The following is a 12,796-nucleotide window of genomic DNA, read 5'->3' as shown; positions in this document are numbered from 1 at the left end:
TTTACCAGCTCTACAATAAAATGTTAGCATTCAACAGTTCTGCCAACTAGTTTGCATTGCATTTGAAATCTCAACTATTTCAGCTTTCCCATTGATTCAAGCAGCGTGTAATTCTACAAGCAATTTCCCTCTTGCTTGCCTTCTAAGCCATAATTTTCTGGCAAAATGGAAAATTACTACTTTCCCCCCCCCCCCCCCCCCACTTATACACACCAATAAAGTAGGGATAAATGGAGAAAATTTGGTTTTCATCATAATCACAAAAAGGTATTTTTAAAGCTTCCAAAATTATGACATCACATGGTAATTAGAAAGCAATTTAAAGACATTTAAAGAACAATTATGTTGCATTTGCCTGCGGCTGCTAATTGGTAAACTTCCGGCCATTTCCTGGATACCTCTTTTTTTAAAAAAAAAATTGAATAGTGATGGGGTACTTTAAGTGATTTGCAATTGAAACCAAAAAGAAAAAAAAGAGAGAGAAATAGCGGAAGCAGCTCAATAAATCGCCCAGGATGAAGGGCCCTTTTTAGTATTTTGTTGACAGAAAACTATATTTAAGGAATGGAGTCATGACAGCCCCACTGTGATAGTCCTGAAGCCAACAGGAGATGGATTTGATTTGAGAACTGGTGGGTGGGGAGCAGAGAGAAGCCCCAGGCAGGAGGGAGGGAGGGAGGAGGGAGGGAGGAGGGAGGGAGGGAGGAGGAGGGAGGGAGGAGGAGGAGGAGGGAGGGAGGGAGGAGGAGGAGAAAAATCTGAAGATGGGCACGGTTCGTGTCAGGCAAAGAGCGTGGACCACTTCAGTGGTTGGAAACCTGTTCTGAGTCAAAAATCACCCAGATTGGAGAAGCAGACAGTTTTGTTAGATTCGAGTCCTGTAGCATCTGAAGAGACCAAGAAGATCTTTGCAGTCTTGAGCTTTTGAGTGTCAAAGTTCCCTTGACCAGGTACTTTGGAAAGCAGACGTCCCGAAAATCTTTGTTGATCTCTAAGGCGCTCCTGGACTTGATTCTAGCTGCCGTCCTGTAAATTGACCCTCTAGGACAACGTTGCAAATACCAGGTTTGCAAACGTTGGTCTTGTGGCTGGGCACATTAACATCCGCCTTCTCACTCTGTATAGCCATTGGGCCATCATAAGTGTATCTCACTGATTCTTGAGGCAAAGATCTGGTCTTCTGCATGCCCCTCCCTCTGTGTGCGAGTGACGCCTGCCCGCGTCTCCTCTGCCTCCCTTAATCATTTCACAGCCATTTAGCCCTTGAGGTCCGCGAGTGAGGGCTTCTGGTGCCTCTTTTAGGAGTTTTGCCTGATGGAAAAGGCTGAACAAACTGGCCCAAGTGCACACCTGGCTGAACTCATGCTTTTTCCCTCGATTGATTTCACAGAGTTCATGTGCGTTTTAATTCATGTGACCTCTTACTATGGCACGTCATTCCATTTTCTTTCTTATTAGGTGAAGGGGAGTGGACACAGCCCTCCTCCTGCCTACACCCTATGTGGGAGTAAAGTATTTCACGGTGAACCTTCATCACTTAGAGGGGTGTTTGCTTGCTTGTTTCGACATTTGTTTGAGTGTATCTTCATTCATTTAATCCCTGCATTTAGCCATTGAGTGCCAAAAGACAGCTACATGTTCACCAGGACCGTGGTGGCGGAACTTTAACACTCAGATGTTATGGACTACAATTCCCATCCAGCCCTGCCAGCATGGCCAATTGAAGAACTTGTAGCAAAACATGGCCAATTGGCCATGCTGGCGAAGGCAATATCCACTAACATCTGGTATAAAACCGCCACCACTATTCTGAACAAATGCTGGTGCTCGAAGGCCGAGGGTGCCGTGGAGCCTGCAGAGCATTTCGGTGCCTGCCAGGGAGGTTTTAGAAGAGACCGCGTGACCAGCTCCTGAAATTGGGCCATTGGAGATTTGATGGACTGTGCGGGTTTAGGCGTCCTGTGATGGCGGCTGCGTGCAGTACAAGCATCTTCACTGGTAACTGAGGGTTACCATTCTCGCTAGTTTAGCCTTTGTGGGTGTGTCACCACACTCGTCAAAATAATAAGCAACGCATTGCCTGCAGGGTCAAAAATGCCAGGGACAGTGGGAAGCTGTTCAGAATTATGCAAAATGCAAAATTCAGCATGGGCTGTGTTTAGTATCTGCTTGAAAAGGCCTCCCCTGGTATGCGTTAATTGGTCAGGCTGGCTGGACTAAAAATTCCCAATCAGTTTTCCTCCTGTAACGTGATACCGTGACCTTTTGAGACCGAGTGCCCCAAATTGCAACCCAAAACCCGCTTACTTATCACAAAGTGCCAACATGGCAATTTAACCTGAATACTGAAGGTTTTAGTTTAGAAAAAATGGTTGGCTTTTGAGAAGTGCATTACTTTCGGGGAGTAAGCTTGGTGGAAGTGGGTGAAACGCTGAAGCAACGTGCAACTCTTCCAATGGGTGAATCGACCGGAGGGTTACTCCAGAAGCAAGCCCATTGTCTTAACAGAGCTTACTCCCAGGTAAAGGATGCATTAACAGTTCTTAGCATGAAAATCAGTGGGGTTTAACGGCGGCAACCTACACTGCTTCCCCAAGAAAAACTAGGTCTGAAGTTTATCTTATGTCGGGGCCCAGCAGCCCAAGAACAGCCTAGATGTGGGGAGAACCTTCTGTTTCTTGTGCCCACAGAGGGCTCTGGGAGGTGCCACCTCAGCGCCTGTTATAGGTTCGCCACCACTGTCCTATAAGCCGTGTCAGAATACACACCCAGTCAGGTTGGGAGCACTGGCTGCGACTCGGTCTTGCTGGCAGAGGTACATTAAATTATGCAGGTTCTGTTCAACCAGTTCACGAGAAAGAGGGCAGCTTCGGTGCCCCATAAGCAAGACGTTTGCTGCTTGACAAGTATGAGAGTCGTGGGTGACAGTTTAACGTTTGGCTACTGGAAACAGAACCGGCCAATCCGGATGGGGTGGGAAGTGAAGCAGTTCTTGGAAACGGTACAGGCACACAGTGACACATTTGGCCTAAGAGGTGGTGGACACCCCAGAATTATCGGTGACCTCTGGCCGAGGCTATGCCTGCATGCCAGCACAGCTGGGGAAGTGCTGGAGGGTTCCTTAGTTTGTCTTCCACCAGGCTTTTGGCCCAGGAACACTCCATGATGACACCTGGCATGCTATTATTTCCTATGGAGTGTTCTGGGCAGCAGTTTTGGCCCGCTGCCATTTCACGCCACCAGCTCCGTGCCAGAGGTGGCCCAGCGCCCGCTTCGCCAGTCCGTCTCCAGCAGCTCGCAGTGCTCCCCTCCCCTTGCATTTGGGAGGGACCCGTGCTCTTGCGTTGTCAGCAGCCTGATTTGGATGATCTGTTCCTTCATTCTTTCTCCCTACGTTGTGAAGCGTTACCAGTTGGACTGTCCTGCCAGAAGATGAACCGGGCAAAGTTATACCCCAGGTGTTTGGAGTTGGCTTAGAGCAGGGGTCAACAACCCTGGCGGCTCTGGAGCATCGCGGCTCTTAGTCCCTCGTGCTGCGGCCCCACAGCGGCGCTGCTTGGCCAGGGTACGCAGGATGTGGTGGCTGGCGCCTCAGCCTTCCCGCCTACTCCTGGCACCTGGGAAGGGAGAGGAAAGAGCCAGAGGAAGGAAGGAGGGGGTGGGAAGGAGGCTTCGCCCGCATCCCAAGTGCAACTTGCCATTGTTGGCGTCGCCCGCTTCGCTGTCTATCATACCTGCTTGACTGAAGGCAGGGCTTGTGGAGGAGCAGGGGCAGGGGCGAGAGGCAGGGGCCAAATGGCTCTTTGGGTGCGCTAAAGGTTGCCCGACCCTGGCTTAGAGCTATCAAAATGATGCAAAATGCAAGAAGTAACAAAACATGTCTCCCCAGACACCTGTTCCCGGGTTTCAGGGAGGCAGAGGAGAGGCTGAGGAGGAGGGAGAGCCAGCAGGAGACGCCCGTTTTTGTGGGCACATCTAACTCACAGCTAATGCTTAAGTAGACCTGGACTCACCCTTGGCCCTTTGGATTTTAAGGAAAAAGAACCAAGCTGGGCCGGGCTTTCCATGCCAGCAGCATTGTCCCCTCACCAAAGCTACTCACCACTGCTGGCAGCGGGACAGCAGATCCACCCTGTCAAGTGGAAAATGTTGAACCAGCTGTCAGGATCAGGAGCAGCCGCCGCTTTTATCCCCAGAACCACCCGAGGCAGAACTGGACTGAGCTCAGGGCCGGAACTTTATCACTGGCCATATTAAATGCCAGAGCTCCTCCCCACCTCGCTTTCCCAGGGTGGAGTGAGCCTCAACCAGATGACAGACCCCCTCCCTCCCCACAAGGTGGGTGGAGGAGGCCATGACAGACGTTTCCATTAATGTTGCAATGTCGCGTGGTCTCAAGCTGCTCATGTTGTTCGAGCAGTTCACCCCAGCTCGAGCTTATTTGTTATTTATTTGTTGTTGCCCCGCACTTGCCGCACTTGCTTGCTTACTTACTTACTTACTTCGAATTTCTATACATACGATCCCGAAGGACTCGAGGTGATGAACAACTGGATTCTAACATTAACAGGAACAAATCCTATCAATACAATACATAAGCTCCATCAATAAAACATCTTAAAATTCATATAAACAGCGGCTAACAGTTAACAAATAAACAAGAGGCATCCAAACCCCAATTAAAACCTACCCCAAAGGGGCGGTGAGCCTCAATATGAGGACTCTGATGTAAAGTGCCAGGGCAAGGGGAAACGGTGGGGGGGGGCACCACATCAGCGGCTGGATACTCCAAAGCTTCAGAACATACCAGGAGCCCAGCTGGATCAGGCCGATCTAGCCCAGCTTCCTGTTGCACACAGCGGCTGCCTTGGGGGAGGTCAGCAAATGAGGCAGAGAGGCCGATGCTGTGGCCTCCCCTCTGGGTGGTTTCAGGCAGGAGGGGCTTCCATAGCTCGAAGCCATTGATGAATGTCTCTTCCAAGGACCTGTCTAACCCTCTTTAGAAGCTGCCTGTGCTGATGGACATCACTGTGAATTCACATGGCTGTAAAGTCCACTATTTGACTTCTGTTTGAGTGCAGACCTTCCCTTTTGTCACCAGTCGCCCGTTTGTGGGCCCCTGAGTTCTAGTATTATGGGGAAGGGAGAGCACAGTCGTATTCCCTGCCCGTCTCTACCCATTCCCCTGGAGGTGGGCAGAGGAGGCCCTATCAGCATTACTAGACCTGTCTGACAGTTTAGGATTCACTGAGGCCTTTACAGCCACCAGTTGGCTTCCTACTCACAAGTCCCCTTGGGACAGTAAGCTGCAGCCATTTGTCTTGTATGGGACTCAGTTCATTGTGGCTTGGGGCTCTCACCAGTTCCCCTGACCTTAATCTCCTTCTGAATCTGCAAGGAAAAGACGGCCAGTGTTATCAGTTCCTTGAATCCCCAGCACCAAGTGGGCCACGTTGGCAAAGGAGAACTAATAGCTGGGCTGGTTTTTTGGCAGCTGGTAATCTTGCTCTATCAGGCTGGTGGGAAGGTTGCTGCTCTAATTGAGCTTTGAAGGGGGGGGGGGGCATGCAGCCAGCCAGCCAACTTAAGCAAGCCCCTTCCTCACTGGTTGGGTGGCACCAGGTGGAGCCGCCATTCACTCACGTCTGGCTGTCTGAGGGGTTAAAAAAAAAGTCCACCCCAACCTGCATGAAGTGGGATGGGGAAGGCTGCTTAACCATCTCCGCCCCTCCAGCCATCAGGGCCCTGCAGGACCTTGGACATCCGCAGGGCCTGTAAAACTGTTGCTCCACTGACTTTGGGAGTGCCTCCCCCGCTACCCCCACATACCATCACACAGGCTGCTGTGCCGGCCCCCTCCCTGTGGGATAGGAGGTCTCCTCAGGTTGTCAGGTGTTTCTGGTTTTCTGGTTTGTTGTTTCTGTATTTAATTAATTTGGTTTTAATTATTTGATTTCAAATTTTTAAGTTTTTCTCTTTTGTACATCACCCAGAGCCCTTCAGGGGTGGGCAGTATGTATGTATGTATGTATGTATGTATGTATGTATGTATGTATGTGTTGTTGTTGTTGTTATTTGTTTAATTTAATATTCCGCCCTATCCCCGAAGGGCTCAGGGCTGTGTACAGCATAAAACATTGTACATAAAATCATCACAAAATTATTATCATAAATACAATTAAAAAAACAGTGTATGTATGTATGTATGAATGAATGAATGAATGAATGAATGAATGAATGAATGAATGAATGAATGAATGAATGAATGAAATGCTGTGTTCTTAGTCCAGTTTCAGGCCTGGGTTTATTTATTTAATCAAATGCCACCTCTTTGCCTGATCACGGTTCCTAAGGTGGTGAACAGATGAACAATATTCAAGCAGTTAAAATATGTTTAACATTATAAAACGGTTCAATAAAGATCCATAAGAAACAACCCCAGAACCAAGAAGGAGGGGCAGTCCCTGTTATTGTTGGTTGCCAGATGGAACAAAAAAGCCTACCAACAGCGTGTTCCCGGCGGTGCTGTTCGCACCGCACCGCCGGGAACACGCTGTTGGGGGAAAAACAACCCTTTAAAGGGTTGTTTTTCAGGGCGGCCTGACGCCACCCTGGGGGAGGGGGAGCAGCGCCGCCTGTGCGAATGGCTCCCTGGGAACGGTGTTTTTACCGTTCCCAGGGCGCCATAAATAGGCCGTGCGGAAACGGCCTAAAAGAAAAAAAGCCTTCATGGGTAGCCCCAGCCAGGTGAAATGCTGTCTAATGAGATCAGGGCCCTGCAGCTGTAATATAGAGGCCCTTTCCGCACAGATCAATTGAAATGTTTTGGAGCAGGAAATAAAACGTTCCTCCATGGAGTTCTGCACAGTTTTTACCCCCTATGGTTCCCAAAACGTTTTATTTGCAAACTTAAAATGTTTAAAATTAATACCCTTTTTAAACCCTTCAATTGAAATGGTCTCAAAACGGCTTCACTTGCCTGTGCGATCTCTTTGAGATGTTTTTCACACCTCTCTGCCTTCCATGAACTTCCTCCTCAGTGCCATTTTGTGAGCTGACTCGCCATACCCACTTGCCTGCTTTTGGAGCGCTTCTGTGAGTTTTTGAAAAAAGACTGGCTAGTCTTTGAGACCTCTGATTATACGAGCCACGGAGAATCACAGCACAAGGCTGTAGGTTCAACAAGAAACTTGAAAAAAGGAAAGATCACGTAGGTCGATTCCGCACTCACTAACTTGACCTAGGTTCAACCTAGGTGCTCCCCACATCCGGCGATTTCCACGGGGGTCCGTTCCTGCTCTGCTCCATCCCGCCGTTAAATTTCTGACTCCACCAGGGAGGTACAGTTTTTTCAGCGAACCCAGGTCGAAGCTGGTAAAGTGGGGAATCTCTGTCGCCTCGATTTGCCCGTTCAGCCAATCACAAATGTCTTGGGCATGTGCGGAACAGAGACTTCATCACCAGCTGGCGATGCCTCCCCCCCCCCCCCCCGCTTCTGCCATATAGGCCCGAAGGCCATCACACATAAGCGGAGGGGCAGATTACCGCACGCTGCTCGCCTTGCTCTAGAAAATGGAAAGGGGGGGAAGGGACACACGCTCGCATTCCCGCCGCAACGCAGCAACCTATCAGGAACTAGGAGTGAATGACACGCTGAGGTGATCCTGCCCTCTGAGCGCAGCTCTGGCAGGACGACCCTCTCGAGGAAACTGCTGCAATAGAGAGTACTTGAGGAGGGAATGCGACCTTTTCGAAGCCCGGCCAAGGGTCAAACCTAGGTTGAGTTAGTGAGTGTGGAATCGCCAGTAATGGCAGCCATGAATCATTCAAGAGGGCGAGTGTGGACATATGTTGTGTTAAAGGAAGGGGATTGAAAAGGAGGGATTAGAAACGTTGCTCGGAAAGGGCCAAAAGTTGTTCCATCGGGCCTGTGGTTAAGGGCAGTGACAGTTTTTCTTTGGTTTTTCTCCAACAAGGTTGAATAAATATTGTAACTTAAATTTTAGGTTGTTTCGCCCTTCTCCGGATTTTATTTTAGGGTCCCATCATTTATTATTATCTTAATTTTTATGGGAAATTAAATGTTGTGAGCTGCTCTGAGCCTGTTGCAGCAGGGGGGAGTGGTCCACAAATCTAATAAATAAAAAAATGAGTTGGTTCTGGTGGGTTTTCCGGGCTGTGTGGCCGGACCATGGCCATGCAGCTCGGAAACCCCACCAGAACCAATTGAATCCAGCCATGAAAGCCTTCGACAAAAAAATAAGTTGTTTGTGCAACTCCCTGCCATATAATGTGTTGGTGGCCATGAGTTTAGATAGATTTAAAAAGGGGGTTGGTCACACCTGCTGGCTATTAGCATGATAGCTGAATAGGAGTGCCAAATTCAGAAGCACCTCGAGGCGAGGCCTGGAGATCTCCCAGATTACCACCGATTTCCAGAGATTAGAAAATGGCTGCTTTGGAAAATGGACTCAATGGCATTACAGCACACTGAGCTTCCTCTCCAAACTCCACCCTCCACCCACCCCACTCCAAAATCTACAGGCATTTCCCAGCCTGGACTACTGCTCACGGAGCAGTTCGCTGAGGAAGGCTGTTCATGGCCTTCCCTGAGACACCAAAATGAATGTTGTTGGAAATAGGATGCTAGACTAAATGGACTGCTGGTCTGATTCTGCAGGGCTAATCTCATGTAGGGCCACTCCCCACTTACCTCCTCTGTGTGCAACCACGCAGCGACCCCACTAGAAAAGCCTCCGTGGCTTTTGACCACGGAGACATTTGTCTCCCACTGCTCAGGCTCCCGGAGCATGAAGCCTTCGAAGCGGTGCCCTTCGCCCCTCTCCTCCGGCACTCGGGGGTCCTGTGGCTGCTCCGCACGTCGGGCAGCAGGCGAGGCGCGCCGGACCGCAGCCACAGGTGCTGGTGGTGCGCCAGTCCCGGCCAGGGGGGCTTGGCCGCCTGACCGGGCGACACGCGAGGCTCCCGGCAAAGAGCCACCATTTTTGTCGCCGTCCTCCTCCTCCTCTCCCGCCACTAAGCTCAGCTCGTCGCTGAGTCCGGCCGCGGCGGCTTCCTCCCGGGCCAGCAGCAGCAGCCGCACCTTCAGCTCCACAGCGCCCGGAATTTGCCGCTCTCCCACCTCCTTGCCGCGGGGTTTTTGAAAATGCTGCTCTTTTTTGAGGACCTAATTTGCCGCGCGCCAAGGAGGTGGGAGAGCGGCAAATTCCGGGCAGCTGCGCAGTGGGCGCTGGTGATGTGGGGAACGTCAAGGATCCCCGTGTCTTTCAAAGAGGTGACCCCGGGGCTTATGGTGAGTGGGGAGCGGCCCGTAAAGTGGTTCTTCACACAAAACATAATGAACTCAAGGAATCTGGTTCCTCAAGATGTTGTGATGAATCCTTTTTTTTTTAATGGAGGAGAGGATAGACTATACTAGCAACTATTAGCCATGGCAGGTAAATGGAAGCTGCAAATTCCAGGGCAATGGATGTCTTCATGCTAGATGTTGAAGAAAAACGAGAAAGGATAGTTGTTCTTTTCATGGTCTGCTATTGAAAATGCCCAGTTTGCTGTGGGTAAAGTTTAGATGACCAGGGAAGGCAGTGGCAGACCACCCCATAAACATAGTCTACCTAGTAAATGTTGTGATGTCACATCACTCCATGGGCTAATACTGACCTGGAGGGTGCACAAGGGACCACCTTTACCCTTTTTAAGAACTGGGTGCTGGAAATGCCCCACTTCGGGAGCTCTTCTTCCATTGTTAGTTTGGAAAATAGAAAGGCAGTATAGGGGTTTATAGGTTTAATTTTAGTCTAATCCATTAATCGAAGCAATGGTCTTCAGCCAAGCAGCGGTCATGACGGTAAGATGGACTGCAAAATCCCACCTGTGGGCGCAAGTCCTTACAAAGTCACCATTTTCTTGCTGCCTGTTGGAAGGGCCTGTTGCTTGTGTGAAGTTGTCACGGGCGACGCAATGAAGAGACGAGACACAGCGATATCATCCGGTGGAGAGAAGCCAGTAGTGGGGCTGATCTGACTAATCTGCCATGCTCTGGTCCCTGGCACCTTTTATTAGGGTTTTCGGGAGGCGGGTTGGAAGGCGGGAGAATATTGGGCAATACATGAGTCATAAGGGCTGCGTACGTGCGGGAGGAAACGCTCCTGTCTGGGTCTAATCCGTACCTGGGGGTATGCACCTTTTGTCCCTTTGTCCAGGACATCTGGTGACCCGTGAGTCATGGGGTCTTGTGATGGGTGAGTCCGCTAGCCCGAGGGGTAACAGATGGCACAGGCATTCCCACGCGCTTTCTGAGACCCCATGAGGTTTGCTGGCTCACCCCAACACTTGTGAGCATGTGCAGAGGGCAAGAATGTCACACCTCTTGTCTCTCATTGCATGCAGGCTTGTTGTGCAGAGGACCCACCTGTAGCCCACCTGTAGAGGACCCACCTGACTCAGGACATGTTCCTCCCAGTTCCTCACATGCTCAGCTGGCAGTTGCGTATCTCATCCTTGGTTCTCTTGGTCTGCTGCCCAAACTCTTGGCGTTGACACCATTGAGATCTTGACTCTTCTCATCGTGTGGGGAATGCAGCTGACTTCTCATCTCATGCTTGCAGCTCACATGTTAATGCCTGCAGGTTAGCGGTGGGTCTCAGATCTGGAAAGGTCAAAGGTCACCAGAGTCAACTTCCTTGTCTCCCAGCTAACACCACCGAAAGCCACTCTCCATATCACAGTTTGTAAACCACATTCTGCAGCTCTTCTCAGCAACTGCATCAGAACTATACAACCTTAGGGGACCATTTCAGAAACACACCCAAACCTGATCCGCTTTCAGAAGAATTTCAGAGCCCTGCCTTGTATTTGGGGCGGCGTTTGGGAAACTGGAATTAAGCGAACAAGCCAGAAGGAGCAGAAGAGGAGCGTTTGTTATTCACTCTGTTGAAATTTTTAACCTGCCTACCAATCTAATTACTCAGCACAAGTTAACCACCTCACACAACCAGCCAATCCAAGTCCCATTAAATGAAGAAATATTATCTCGTATGATAATTACCTCAAAACAACTTGCCCACAGCCATTAAAAGGCAGAACAGAAAAAAAAAGTATCTGGAAAGTTCCTATTTGTGAAGCCACTGGAAATAATAGAGTTGATATGTCTGTGCTCACAGGGAGCTCGGCCCAGCAGGTATTGGGTCTGAGCCCTTCGGGGGTAGGGCGGTATACAAATATAATTAATAATAATAATAACAACAACAACAACTTACACGATACAAGGATTTAAGGATTGAACTACAAAGACTCTGGCACAAACCAGTAAAGGTGGTCCCAGTGGTGATCGGCACACTGGGTGCGATGGCTCAGAGACCTATGGACAACGCTTAAAAACAATGGATTGAGACAAGATCACCATATGTCAGCTACCAAAGCCCACCCTACTCGGCTCTGCCGCGCATTATTAGTTGATAAATCATGCATTCCTAGATGGCAGGAAGTGTCCGACGTGTGATGTAATACAAAATCCAGCATATTGATCTTGTTTGCTGGGTATAACTGGTTTTGTATCAGTATAATAATAATAATAATAATAATAATAATAATAATAATAATAATAATAATAATAATAATAATAATAATAATACATTACAACTTCCTAGGCCTCTGGGTGAGGCTCGAATTGTAATGAAGGCCAACAACCAGCTAAAGATCTGGCAGCTGTGAAATCTACCATAATAATAATAATTTTGCCTCACTTGCCAGTCATGGGATAGTTTAAGCCTTAGTTTAAGCCTTATGTACAGATAGTTATTGGCTTGGTTCTGGTGGGTTTTCCGGGCTGTGTGGCCGTGGTCTGGTGGATTTTGTTCCAAATGTTTCGCCTGCATCTGTGGCTGGCATCTTCAGAGGTGTATCACAGAGGGAAGTCTGTTTCACACTGTGTCTAAGTGAGAAGGGAAAGTTTAGACACAGTGTGAAACAGACTTTTCTCTGTGATCCACCAGACCACAGCCACACAGCCCGGAAAACCCACCAGAACCAGTTGAATCCGGCCGTGAAAGCCTTCGACAATACAGTTATTGGCTTGTTCGTTTGCTTAAAAGCTGATATGGTGCTGTGGCTCAGGTGAGCTGCAATCCTAAACGTTTACAGGTTAAACTCTTTTCTCAGCCTACTGCCCCTGAGACAGACCTTTCCCCTGCTTTCTAAGCCTCAGCCCCGAAATATGGGGACCCTAATACTGACCTGCCTTATTTACATCATAGCACCATAATATCAACCAAGGGGGAATAGCCATATCAAAATTAACTATAGTTCCCCATAACATACAATCACTAATAAGAAAAGGTAAAGGAAGAGATAGCAAAACAACACTGAAAGCTCAAAACACAGATCAATAGAGTGTTCCTGCCTAAATTTCAAAACACAGTCCAGAGCACACAAAAACTAGCAAAGGAATTAGTTGTCTGGAATTATGCAGCCTTACATCGTTTGGGGAACCTAATCTAAGAAAGCATGCAAGGTCGGCACCAGAACAGAGAAGGCCAAAGGTTTAACAGGACAGGTGAACTGTCCAGACAGAAGATCCTGGGCGCCCCGCAAAAGGAGACAGCGGACTGAGCAAAATGGGCATACATAAAGGTCAGGACCACATTTGTGCCAAATGAATGAAATCTGGGCAGAGCTTCTGTTCCTCTGCAGTTTGCCAACACTTCGCGTGGCCTGGCAGTGCTGAAGGGAAACAGCTTTTGGCACATAACCTATTGCTCATGAAACTTTGGCCCTG

Source organism: Sphaerodactylus townsendi, linkage group LG03 (assembly GCF_021028975.2).
Source record: "Sphaerodactylus townsendi isolate TG3544 linkage group LG03, MPM_Stown_v2.3, whole genome shotgun sequence".
In the NCBI taxonomy this organism is placed as follows: Eukaryota; Metazoa; Chordata; class Lepidosauria; order Squamata; family Sphaerodactylidae; genus Sphaerodactylus; species Sphaerodactylus townsendi.
The sequence above is the reverse complement of the archived record's forward strand: the minus strand, read 5'-3'. Positions refer to the sequence as shown.